General features: G+C 44.2%; 1 protein-coding gene across 4 annotated transcripts in view; it reads right to left on the bottom strand.

Annotated features, from left to right (window-relative positions):
- Window positions 1–2322: 2322 nt before the first annotated feature.
- Window positions 2323–12970, bottom strand: part of znf438 (zinc finger protein 438) — a 50484-nt gene continuing 39836 nt past the window's right edge. The window contains exons 4-8 of one of the 4 annotated variants that reach the window (XR_002168661.1): window positions 5406–6538; window positions 4642–4713; window positions 4223–4319; window positions 3099–3270; window positions 2323–2549 (exon numbers count right to left, since the gene is read on the bottom strand). The gene's annotated coding sequence lies outside the window, so the exon portion shown is untranslated. The remainder of the gene's footprint in view (window positions 2550–3098; window positions 3271–4222; window positions 4320–4641; window positions 4714–5405; window positions 6539–12970) is intronic. The other 3 variants (XR_002168663.1, XR_002168664.1, XR_002168662.1) reach the window with 3 other exon arrangements.

The following is a 12970-nucleotide window of genomic DNA, read 5'->3' as shown; positions in this document are numbered from 1 at the left end:
AGCATACATGATAGTTAAAGGGACACAGCTGCCACGGCTGGGGATTGAACACCAAACCTCCTGACTGGGACTCAACCACTTTACCCCTGAGCTATGTTCCAACACGCAAGTGTTGGATTGTTTTGGGTCTTGCCTCAAATAAGCCTTACTATACATTATTAAATGGTTAAAGAAAGAAGAGACATGGTGGCTGCAACCAGGGATTGAACACCCGACCTCAGGTTTGGGACATGACCACTCTACCCCTGAGCCATGCTACCACACAGAACCACTGGTTGGGTTGTTTTGTGTTTTACCTCAAATAATCCTGACAATGTTTAAGCATGGGCATTTTTTTTCCTCAAGTAAGGTCGAACTATACATGGCCGTTTTAAAAATAAACACGTTAAAAAATGCCTGACTCTGCATTTCCGTTTTTTTTTTGTTTGGTTTTTGGGGGGAAATATTAACTACTGTATGCAAGGCTGTTAAAAGTAAATTAATATGACAGTGAACATCAGAAGAAAAAAAAAACAAACAACCTGAAGATTTACTTCTGTCTTGTTCTTTCAGAGGGTTAAAATTCAGCAACATTCAAAGGCCCCCTTTTTAACCTGATCCAGATCACAGCCTCTTACCTTAGCTTTATACATGGTTGTTTTCAGCAAAAAATATCTTACAATACATGGTCGTTTTTTTTTCGGCAAAAAACGCCTTAGTTTCCATGGTCGTTTTTTTCGGCTAAAAATGCCTTACTATACATGGTTGTTTTTTGGGGGCAAAAAACAGGCTAAAAACGCCTTACTATACATGGTCGTTTTTTTTCGGGCTAAAAACGACAGAGTATACTATGTCGTTTTTTTCGGGCAAAAAACGCCATACTATACTATGTCTTTTTTTTCGGGCTAAAAATGCCACACTATACTGTGTCGTTTTTTTCGGGCAAAAAACGCCATACTATATACTATGTCTTTTTTCGGGCTAAAAATGCCACACTTTTTTTGCGGGCTAAAAACGCCATACTATACTGTGTCGTTTTTTTCGGGCCAAAAACGGCTTCCTATACTATGTCGTTTTTTTCGTGCTAAAAACGCCTTACTATACATGTCGTTTTTATCGGGCCAAAAACGCCTTACTATACTATGTCATTTTTTTCGGCAAAAAACGCCTTAGTTTACATGGTCGTTTTTTTCGGCTAAAAATGCCTTACTATACATGGTTGTTTTATGGGGGCAAAAAATAGGCTAAAAACGCCTTACTATACTATGTCGTTTTTTTCGTGCTTAAAACGCCTTATATACTATGTCGTTTTTTTTCGGCTAAAAACGCCTTACTATACATGGTCGTTTTTGTTGGCGAAAAACGCCTTACTATACATGGTCGTTTATTTCGGCTAAAAACGCCTTACTGTACATGGTGTTTTTTTCGGCCAAAAACGCCTTACTATACATGGGCATTTTTTTAGGCAAAAAATGCCTTCGTATACATGGTTGTTTTTTTTCGGCTAAAAACGCCTGACTATACATGGCCAATTTTTTTCGGCTCAAAAAACGCCTTCATATACATACTCGCGTTTTTTTTCGGCTAAAAATGCCTTACTATACATGGTCGATTTTTTTCGGCTAAAAAAACGCCTTCATATACATGCTCGTTTTTTTTCGGCTAAAAATGCCTTCCTATCCACAACCTCATTCATTGCTTTAGTTCATGTATTCAAAAATGCCTTCCTATCCACAACCTCATTCATTGCTTTTCCTTCCATGCTTCCAGCTCCGTGTGCTTGCTGGCGTCTTGTACTCATCGGACCTCCAGAACTTCGTCTGCCATTTAGTTCATGTATTCATGGACCAGAACTCATCAACATACAGTATATTTCAATATCTGAGGACTCCCCTGCTCCCCTCCCCCATCAATGAAAATGATTAAAACCTCAACTTTGACAACAGAACAGAAGTGGGAGGTTCGTTGTCATTCAAGAATGCCGTAAATCCGTCACAGAAGATGGCGACTTCAGTGATCTCATCAAAGAACTTGACACACACACACTGAGGGCTCAACCAGGACCTGTTGCCATAACATACCGTACCTCAGGCCTTGGCCTGTTAATTCCCCAATGGTGGTCCTCAAGCCCAACTTTGTGTTCTACCTCACGTTTGTTTTATGAGCACTTACTAAGCACTCATTCGGCCAAAATGATGCAAGCCAAAGCAATCCGCTGAGTGTGGCCGGTGTTTGTCGCATTTCCATTTACCAGATAGCCGTGATCCTGCATTGTCAGCTCTTAACGGCTAATCAGCAAGAAGGCTATGTATAGAAACGCAGTGTCGGACCCGAGACACAAACCAGGAGGGCATTACTCATTTTAATAGCGGGTGAAGACTTTGGTGAGCTTGTGAGGATTGTGTTCGGCTTGTTTTCTCTGCAATGATGTCATTAGGAGATGTAAACAACAGTTGTGGGAGAGCAAATACACATGCAGAAACCCCACTGCTTTGTTTATCTTTCTATCCATCTATCGAACGTCTGACTGTGTGTCTGTCTGTCACTCCCATTGGAAATTTTCTGTAAAACTGACACAAAAAACAAAACAGAATCAAACATTGTATATTTAAACATGTAAATGTTCAACCGAACCACATCGCGTTTTCCAAGAAAATTCTGCTAGCCTTTTGCTCAGATCATAATGCGAAACAATGTCAACTGTCTCACAGAAATTAGCTTAAATCCTATCGGGAATATAAATGGTTCCTATTAACGGTAGCTATGAACCCTGGTACGACATTGAAGGGCAGGAACTCAAAATCCTGCATATTGTAGAAAGCAACGAATACGATTTCTGAAAAATTTGTGATATCGCGGGCCGCAGGGAACACTGTGATACAAAAAGTAAACCGCTGTGGGAAAAGAAGGCAAGTGAGTGCTCTCCCAAATCAAGCGTCATTGCTGTTGTCAAGCTCATCCTCCACTTGATTCATCATTTTAAGTCTGTACAAAGCTGAGGGACGGAACGACCACGAAAGCAAACAATTCTTGTGTTTTCTCTGGCTGAGAGATGCTGTTCGGGGGGGTAGAGAGAATAGAGGGGGGAAAAAAAAGAAGGAAAAAGAAAGAAAACAAACCTGTCGGCTTCTCTTGCAGAGAGAGGCGTCAGATGCGGTGGTGGGGAGCCTGCAGCGCCTTCTCGTGCCAACACATCCACATGTCATCTTGGTTTAGACACACTTTGGAGAACGTGACCTCCTTCCAACAAGGTTGGCCTTGCAGGAGGTCCGGCCCTAGATTGTTGCTAACCTGCGTGCGTGCAAATGTGTGAGTCAACACATGGTTGCTAAGTGTGCGTTTGCTTGCAATTTTTGCAGCTTGATGATGTTTGCGCCGGCATTTGGAACAGTCGCTGGGCCCTCCTACAAAAAAACTGTCAATCAAACTATTGAGATGGTGTCAAACTCATTTTCTTCATGGGCTACACTCGATGTATGGTTTTGCTCACAAGGGGCTGTTACGGCTGTCAAAACCATACAAATGCATGCAGTACCTATTCAACGGCAAACTCCCACCTTTTCGCACTTCAGCATTTGGAATTTAATTTATTAGACTATTTTGTGGGAGGGGCGGAACCTCTGTTATTTATTAAAAAAAAACCCCTCTTTCGCTATTTTCGTTTTCGAGCCAACGGAATCAAAGTATCTTGTCGAATCTTGGCGGTGTTGTTCGCTTTAATGAATTGACGCTGTTTTTTCATCGGCATTTGAGATGATTTTGTTGGCTGGTGCCGGTGTTTGAATGGACCTCGTCCACAGTCCCATTGAAACGAAAAGTTTGTTTTTGCTTCTCTCCTGATGCAGCATACTGTAAAAATAGGATTGCCCGTGTAGTGTGGGGGCTCGGGGTGGGAGTTAATGGAAATACTTGAATATACAACTATTGTTCAATTTATGTATGACACAGCATATGCTGCATACAAGAAAGAATATGGTGAAAAATAAATTCTTGGGGTCAGGATTTTCTGCCATAACGAGAGAACAAACCGTTGAGCAAGACGCGTGAAGTAAGCACACACTCTTTGCTTTCGACATAATGTGTTTGGGTGGGCCAGATCTGGCCCCTGAGCCTTGCGTTGGACACCTGCGGTTTAGCATGAGCTTTGAGTACTTGTGACACTTGCGTGGCCGCAAAGATGGCATGAAAGAACACGCCATGCCTGTGGCAAAATTCCCGCGGGGGGAAACCATGTCCGAATTACCCTTTTTCACCGCTGGATTTAAGATGGCAGCTTCGCGGCGAGGGCGGGGGGGCATCCATGATGGCCCGAGGCATAGGGACTACTGTAGAGCGCTGTACTGAAGACGGGGAAAGCAAAAAGGCATTCACCTGTGTATTAAAGGGATAAGCAAAGCACAGACACAGCAGAATCCTCCTTCCTGTTTGCCATTTGGCCTCCAGCATTGAGGGATAAATGAATTACAGTAGCAACAAAAAGCTCATCTCGCTTCCTCTCTGTTGGGGGCCACAATATGTGTGTGTGTGTATGTGTGTGTGCCATGTGGCCATTAGTTCAGGCTCAGCATGGATTTGGGAAACGGTGTTGTCCGGCCAGTGAGAGTTTACAAGATAAAAATGAAGGCTGATATGCATGTGGTCGTCGAGTGAAAAAGCGTGCACATGGCGCTCGCTTCCATACCGGCCGCACGTGTTTCAGCGCCTCTCCTGCCACTCAACTTGATGCGCTGTCAACTGAAATGAGTCGTTTGGCATTGGGTGAAACGTTCTGCGGCAACAAAACAAAAAAACAAAACTATGCAAAACATACGTCTCTGTTTAACATCTTCGAAAGGTGAACGCGTTTTGCTTGCATTCCCAAAACTCTGGACTGACCACAGTAAATAGCAGACCGTGCAATGTTCCATTACATATCTGTCAAATTCAATCCAAATGGTTTTTAAGGCAACAGGGTACCTGTACTGCCAACGGGCTGAAGAATAGCATCAAGAAACCACCAAATGACCACCATATTTTTACACGCATAATGGCATAATAATGATAGTACTTGGAAAACACCAAAAAAAAAAGAGGGGAAGACTTTGACAGGAAGAGAAAAGGAGAAAGCAAAATAAAATGAAAGAAAGTAGAATATTGGGTGACTGTAATAACATAATCTGTCGCTTCATTTGCTCAGTTTAGATACTAGAAAAAAAAAAAGCACAAAATGACGTGTGAGTGAAGGAGCTGGTCTCACTGGAAACTTTGAAAACGCTTTCAAATAACTAAAAGCAGACAGAGGCAGCACGGGAGTGGGGAGCGCATTTGCCTCCCTCAGGCTTCGCATGTTCCGTCGCTTCATTGAAGATTTGAAATTGTCCATCGGCGTGAATGTGCACATGAACGGTCATTCAATAATATTAATAATAGATGTCAAAGAATGTAACCTTATTAGGGAGCCACATCCAAATCCAAAAGCCAGATTTGTCCTTCGGCCAATGAACTTCTGCTGCAACATCAAATATTGTCATCCAAACACAAATTATACAACAAAACCGAACTCAGCGACGCAAATCCGAACACGTCGTGTGCGCCGAGTCAACCTCCTGTGGAGTATTTGACGTATTGTGTTTCAATCAAGGTTTCAGGCTTGGATGTCAAAACGCATTTCAACGTGGAATTCAAAGGCAGGCACTGATTTGGAAAAGCTCCACGCCGGAGTCTTTGTTTTCTTGGAGGTTCTCTTTTCCATCTGTTTCCACAATGTGGTCAGGACCGGTTGACTGGGTTAGGCTGGAGCCCGGGTTTCTCTTCCAAGCCTCCGAGAAGTGCTCTCGTTTGAGTTTGGTTGCTTCTGTGGTTTCGGTTCTGAAGTGGAGCACGTTGGCTTCCACCCGTGTGGACTTAGCCCACGTGAGAATGTTGGCTTTTGTGCCTTTCCCCTTTGGGATGACGCTGTAAAGCTGTACAAGTAAGCAGACACGGGTGACCTGTGGGCCACACATCCTGCATTCCAAACCACCTCCTTGGCAAAAGAGATGCTTGCGATGTCTACTATCATCTTCAGCCAATGGCTAACCTGCTCGAGCGTGGAAACCTGAAAGTTCATCCAGAGACACAAACAGTGAGCCGAGCAGTGAAGTTAGTTTTCGTTTATATATATAAAAAAAAAAAAAAAAAGCCTTGAGTTTACTTCTGTGCTTTAACACATACTAAATAAAAGATGGGCAGAAATTTGGAGTGAGGAAGAATTTTTGAAGTCGTTTCTTTTCATCTATTTTTTTCCTCCCCTACTTTCGTGTGTCTTGTGATAAAACAGCTAAAGGCTGCCTCTAACCGAAAGCTTTCTGTCTTTTTCGAAGCCAGATTGTAAAAAAAAAAAATCCACATAATGTTACCTTTAAAACCACCACAGAAAAGGAAAAAAAAAAAAAAAAAAAAAAAAAAGGAGCAAATGCCCAAAACATGTTTCAGGCAGCCTTTTCAGAAGTAGCACCAGATGGAGGCTGTGTTGATGCTGTTGTGAGCAGGCTGGTGGAGACATTCTGTCACTGTTGTCATTCCTGCACGTGCATGCCTGCTGGTGTACATCAACACACACAAAAAAAGGAGCCTTAGAATTCATTCTGTACGGCACAGATCTTATTAGGCTGTGTTTAAATAGACATGCACTCGGGTCTTTGCTTCTTTCGATTGCTTCACTTTTCTCATTTACCCGCTTTGAATACGCGCCGTGGACTGAATTTATGCAAGGACTGCTATTTTCCTTTTGACTGCTCTGGTACTCTGAATCAAAGTGAAGTTAGACAGAACTAAGAGAGCAAGCAAGATGGGGGTTTGCACAGCGAGCGTGGGTGAAGGTTCACCCTTTGCAGGACAAGGAATATTTTCGATTTAGTAACTCAAAATCTTAAAAGTCAAGACAGATATCACATGGCTCACTAGAAGGCAACAACTCTAAAGTCACATCAAATAATCTTTCCGGTCCAAATGAGTCATTCTTAACTGTGTGTGACACAGCATACAAATCACTTGCGAAATTGAATTCATTTGACGGTGCTCTGTCGCTGCGTTATTATGGAATAGAAACCCCAGTAGGACCAATTAGTGGAGCCCAGATTGCAAAGCAAACATGGGGCATCAGCATCTCACTGTTATGCTGCATGCAAATGGAATAAGCTGCCAACAGCTTTTGCGCTGTATGTTCTTTGAGTTACCTTAGTAGACCACTTTTTATTTCTCTACTTTGCTTTTCAATGTCTTAAATTCGGTTTTTGAATTGTCTTATTTTCTTTTGCCTTTTGATGTGAAGCAGATGGAGGTACACTACATGAATAAAGCAGCCTTGCCTCGATTCATTGAAGGGAGACATTCGGTTGTTGTGATTCACTCATAAGGCTGTTTGCGAGACATGCCTCTCTGCACTTCATAGTTTTTTGACTTTTATCCGCACTTCACAGCATGATATGTACGTTGGCCACTTGTCTTCACTTTGCATATGCAGATGAAGAGAAGTAATGAAGAGCTGACGGCAGACAAGAGGCCATTTCAGTCAAGTGAGGAGCATTTAGTTTGGGGGGCCACTTGAGAACGAGCAAAGTCAATTTCATCGGGAAAATCCCAGCGAGAACTCAACTCGCATCATCGGCTTTTGTGTCTGGTACAGCATTTCGCATCCGTTTGGAGTACAGCCTACCAAAAGTAAACGCCGCAAGGACTCTTCATAAAAGATAAGGCAAGATGTGGAACAATGACATCAAATCAAATCAGTTGAATGGAGTTAGCGCGGCATGGTGAGCTAGCGTTTAGCATGCCTGCATCTTCTGCTTTGCAGGGTGTGATGAGCAGTGTCTCACTTGCATCAACACAGGCTAATTTCAGCAAGACCAAAAAACCGGGCTGTGTTAAGTGTACTTTTTTCTTTGTCATTAGGGTATTTTTGGACGAAAGCGAGCTCAATTAGAGGAGATTTGGCTTCTCTCCTTTGCGAGAGTCAAATCTGCTGCATGGTCAGTGAAAGGCTCCTGCACACTCTTCCTATCTGCAGTCACTGGCTTACAAGATGAGCTCAAATCGAATCAGGACCAGGCTGAAGGGAACAGGGAGCGCTGCTTAAATCCGGTTAAACGTGTCTAATCTAATGTCAATGAAAAATGAGTCACCTCTGAACCTCCGAGTGCAGGTGGTGACCCAGAAGATCCATATGTCTCAACAGCACCTACGGGTCCTTGGAAAGGATCCAAACCGAAATCAGGAATTCTGCCTCTCTTTAACGGAGTGTGTGTGTCTATTAGGTAGCCGTAACGCACGTCTCTCGCGGAGCACTGCTCCGGGGAAGGGCTGCTTTCTTTCACCGTCAACACATCAACAGATGCAGTTTGGGCCATCACTCATCTCTGCTCAAACTTGCCGTGACTAAACATCAATCTGAGGGCGATTTGGAAACACCCGAACAGGGCTCCTCTGTGTGTGACTGCCGAAAGGCCAACTGATTAGCATAATGTTGTCACAAGGCCCATGATGGATCCTGGCAGGAAAATCATCATTAAAAAATCTATCATTTGGTCTGACAAGCCAGTGAGTGGCGTCTCATTTAATGTAGAACGGGGTCCAATGTTGTCTCCTTGGAAAATACATAATATGTCCTAATTCGAATTCACTTGGTACGCTGTTTATACAGGTACAAAGCCCAACGCACCGACGTCACGTATGGCTGAAGACGCGAAATCCAAAATAAAATTCAACTATTTTCACAATGGCATTCATTGAAAAACACACAGACCATTGTCTGTGTATTTTCCATAAATATGAAGCAGTCGTGTGAAAAACAGTATACAGCGGTTACCTGAGCATGACATCATACTCTTACGTTGCTTGTGAGCCCGCCCCTAACAAAACACAACTCCTCCCACTATTCGTCATTTGTCCATCACACAGGACCCGAGCACTTTGCAAACTGCACATGCTTCTCTTAAGCTGTGAGAAAACAAAAATGTTGGCTCGAGGTGCCTTGTTTTAAGTGTGATCTGGGAAATGCAATCTCATTCTCCCAAGCCTGGTGGAAAACAGGTGCGCTCTCAAGTTCTTCGGTCCTGTCGCACTTCTTGCGGCTCGAAAGTCGAGCCAGCACCTGTTCACATTCCACAGTGCTTGTGGAATTGAAATGCTAGGCGGGAAGTAAAAACAGTCACGGCTTCTAAACAATGAAAATGTAACCTGAAAGTCCATCACACCTGTTTCTCCTCGTCACAGTATAAATGCTTAAATGCATTGACAGTGAATTCAGCATTTAATTTTGGTTTTGGGTGAAGTTATTGAAAATGCACACCTGTCCCAAAGTAGATGAAGACCGAGTAGAACGTCGAAGCAAGGAGATGGGCGGGGGGTGGAAGAAACATTTTCATCCAGTGGGACCGTGGCCGCCCTGACCGTGGCCGCCTCAGAGTGAACCGTGGCGGGCCAAAATTCCACCAACGTGCCGCTGGATTTCACTGGAGCCGACAAAACGAAGCAGACACACAGTCGCAACGTGTTGTTTGTGATGAGGTGATATTGACAGTGCATTGTGGGTGATGCGCTACTTTGGCCTCAGCTGTGGGGAGACTCTGATGTCATTTATAATGGGTGGGGGGGGGGAGGGGGGCTCCATGGGGATGCAGGGAAGAAGGGATGAAAGAAACCAGATCCTTGAGGTGCACTCTGCTGCTCCGACAGTGGCCTAAGGTTAATATGGAGCCACACACTGCATGCGAACTGCTTGTGTGATCTACAATACAACTTGGTTGCTCAACATTCCGCCGAATAAAAGAAGCTGATTGTGCATAAAGCATGATTCTTTGTGCGTACGTGGATGTTTGTGCGTGTGTGTGTGTGTGTGTGTGTGCGTAGGAAGGAAGGCGGCTGACAGTTACGGTGACTTAATACCACTTGATATTTCATGGCTCGGGGAATGTGGCGGCACTCCCTGCTTTATGGGGCTGGCCTGGATTATTTAGTTGGATGGAGTCGTGCCCAGAGGAACAGCTGAATGATGTCATGTATCTCACACACACACACACACACACACACACACACACACACACACACACACACACACACACACACACACACACACACACACACACGCACACGCTTCGATACAGTGCAAACTTGAGGTGTTGGCCAGAATTAGTGTTCAGCAGCCATGTCCAAAATCTGGCCAGCGGGCCAAAGTTGGTTCATGAAATTTTCCAAAAATAATAACAACAATAAACATCATAATAATAATAGTCGGCACAGTGAGCGACTCGTTAGCACGTACGCCTCATAGTGCAGAGGTGCAGGGTTCGATTCCGGCTCCAGCTTTCCTGTGTGGAGTTTGCATGTTCTCCGCGTGTCTGCGTGGCTTTTCTCCGGGTACTCCGGTTTTTCTCAAGGTATATATATATTTACATACGTATCAGATCTAGGAGCATTTACATTTATATAAATGACAAGCTGTGTTTTTTTACAGTGTCAATAGATCGTTTGACTTTGCTGGGTGGAAAAGTTTAGACGCATCGAACGAGAGCGTTGGGGTGTTTTGGGGCCGAGGGCTGCTGGGTAATCAGCAGGGAGTGCATAAGTGGGTCTGGGGGTGGTGAGGTTTGCTAATAAGAGCCTGTGTGGATTTCACACAGGAAAAGGTGGCGGCGGCGAGGTGGGCTGGGGGTGATGAGAGTTGGGACACTGGGGAACAGATGTGCATTTGGAGACAGGGATGAAAGACGGGGGTGGGCGGTTTCAAGAGGGTCTCACTTTGCCGCTAAGCTGACCTCAAGGGGGCACGTGGTGTGCCACTTACAGCACAAGCGCGCGTGTTTATTTGCGTGCCCGCCATCAGCCGGATGGATAAAATCCTGTCCGCTGCTCAGCAAGAATTGCTTTCTCGCGCCTCTTCTCCGCTTCATATAAGAGCCTAAATATGGAAACGGTGATTGGAAATTGTTTAGACAACCTGAAATGGTTTATCCCGAGGCTGTGCACAGCTCACAGATCAAAGCGGAGGAAACATGAATCATACAGAGTTTCTGTACGGAAACAAGGCCTTTCTTCCTTCGACATCCACTCCATTCTGGCAAAACAAAAGAGGGAGAGCGTGACTTTATTTGCTCTGACTTTTCCTTCCGTTTGATCAGTCTGTTTGTCTGCCGTCACCGAAAGCTCTCGCAACAACAAAGTGTGCGCAGCCACCCCGAGCGAAGCGCAAAGGCAAGTGGCGATTCCCTGAAGAGATCACTTGCCTTTCACTTGAAACGCTTCACCCCTCGCTCTGCTCCTCCATGTCTTCATCCTCTTTTGTCATCCCTCCTTTCCTCAGCTCTCCAGGGGCGTAGCATCTATTGCACGGACGCATCCTCGACTTTAGCCATCATTTATCCGCCGTCGAGAGGCCTTTTCCCGCTCCACCAGCCTCTCTGCTTTCACTCTCTCGGGGTGGGCCGGGAGAAGAAGAAAAAAAAAACGTGCACAAAACCAATTGCACTGAATGACAACGTTCAAACATTAATAATTGCCACAGTAGAGGTAACGTACCGTTTTGGGGTTTTTTTTGGATCACCTTTGTTTAGTGAGCAGGCTGGGATAAAATTAATTTTCATGAAACTTTGTGCTGAAGAAGCCGTGTGTGAAAAACAATCACTATTTTTTATATTAGCAATATGCTAATCGACGTTTGATAGAATAAAATATTTCGTTTGTTGTCTATGTCAGTTGTACAGTGCCGGTAAACAAATCGGGAATGACAAATTACTTGAAACGTCTTATTTGGAGAACTGTTGTAATGAGTTTGAATGTCAATTTGTATTTTTACGTACGCGTCGCAAGCGATGTTCTAGCATCACCTGTTAGCAACCTGCTTCCAAGTTACAGTCTGAGTTCTGAATGTAGTATTTCTCAATCTGGAAAACATTTCCCACATTTTCAGGATCTAAATCCTCCAAAGGTCAATATAGCGGATTTGGCATGCAGGCTCGAAACAGCTGCGCATTTACTTTAACTAGGCAATAGATGTGTATCTAACACGTTACACAAGTCTCACGGCAACAGTGGAAACATAGAGCGAGTCATCTGGGGAATACCAGCACGCCGAAGTGTAATACAAAAAGCTCCGTTTAGTCACGTCCAAACGAAGAAAAACAAACAGGGCATTTTACGTTCTTCCGCTGGAGTGAAGCTTTACCCACTTCAATGTGGATCTTCGACAAGAGTGACATCGGTATTATTAACCACAGAACTAGACTTGGCCATCATCTCTTCTAATGTTGCCTGCTTGTTTAAATGTCTTTTCGCGGAAGCTGACTCAGTCATGGCGGCAAAGCCAAGCGTCACCCGTTGTCAACCTGACAGGTGGACGAGTGCAGTTAAAGCAGAGATGGCGTCAACCCTCCAGCACGCCATTCTGGCGCGATGTCACCGCTCGATGAAGGCAGAGAAGAACATTTTTGAAAGCCAGCTCTACATGCGCTTGACACAATACTTCTTTGATTGTGATTGGCATTTTAAATTCCTACCCTTCCTTGTTCACATACAATGCACAGTAGATTAAGACATCGTGACGCCAAAGAGGATAATAGTAAAGATCCTTAAACTATACCAACGATATCAAAAAAAAAAAAAAAAATGCTTGTGTTTCGTTTCCTACGCTCTCTTTCTACTGTGCAGACTTCAAAGTGAATATATTTGCAAACTGTAGAGAGCGTCCTGGAGCAGACAAGTCATTTGCTGCTTTAAGATGGAATAGGTCATGTTTCCTGAGTTTGAGCGGGGGGACAACAGTCATTGTAGTCACTGGCCTCTATTAGCAAAGGTGACCTCAGACCATATTGTAGGCCACTTCAAATCTGCAGATGGTCATTTCACGGTCACTTGAACATACAAGGCGTTTGAAGATTTGCAAGCCTGATTGTGTCACCTCTTGTGATGCGCCACTAAAGCCGTTTCTGCTCAAAATGACCGAGTGGTTGTGAACAATGTTCAGCTTTGTATCCGCAGT

The sequence above is a fragment of the Hippocampus comes genome, unplaced genomic scaffold (genome assembly GCF_001891065.2).
Source record: "Hippocampus comes isolate QL1 unplaced genomic scaffold, H_comes_QL1_v1.1 scaffold126, whole genome shotgun sequence".
Taxonomy (NCBI): domain Eukaryota; kingdom Metazoa; phylum Chordata; class Actinopteri; order Syngnathiformes; family Syngnathidae; genus Hippocampus; species Hippocampus comes.
Note: the sequence above shows the minus strand (reverse complement) of the source record. Positions and strands in the feature narration are given on the sequence as shown.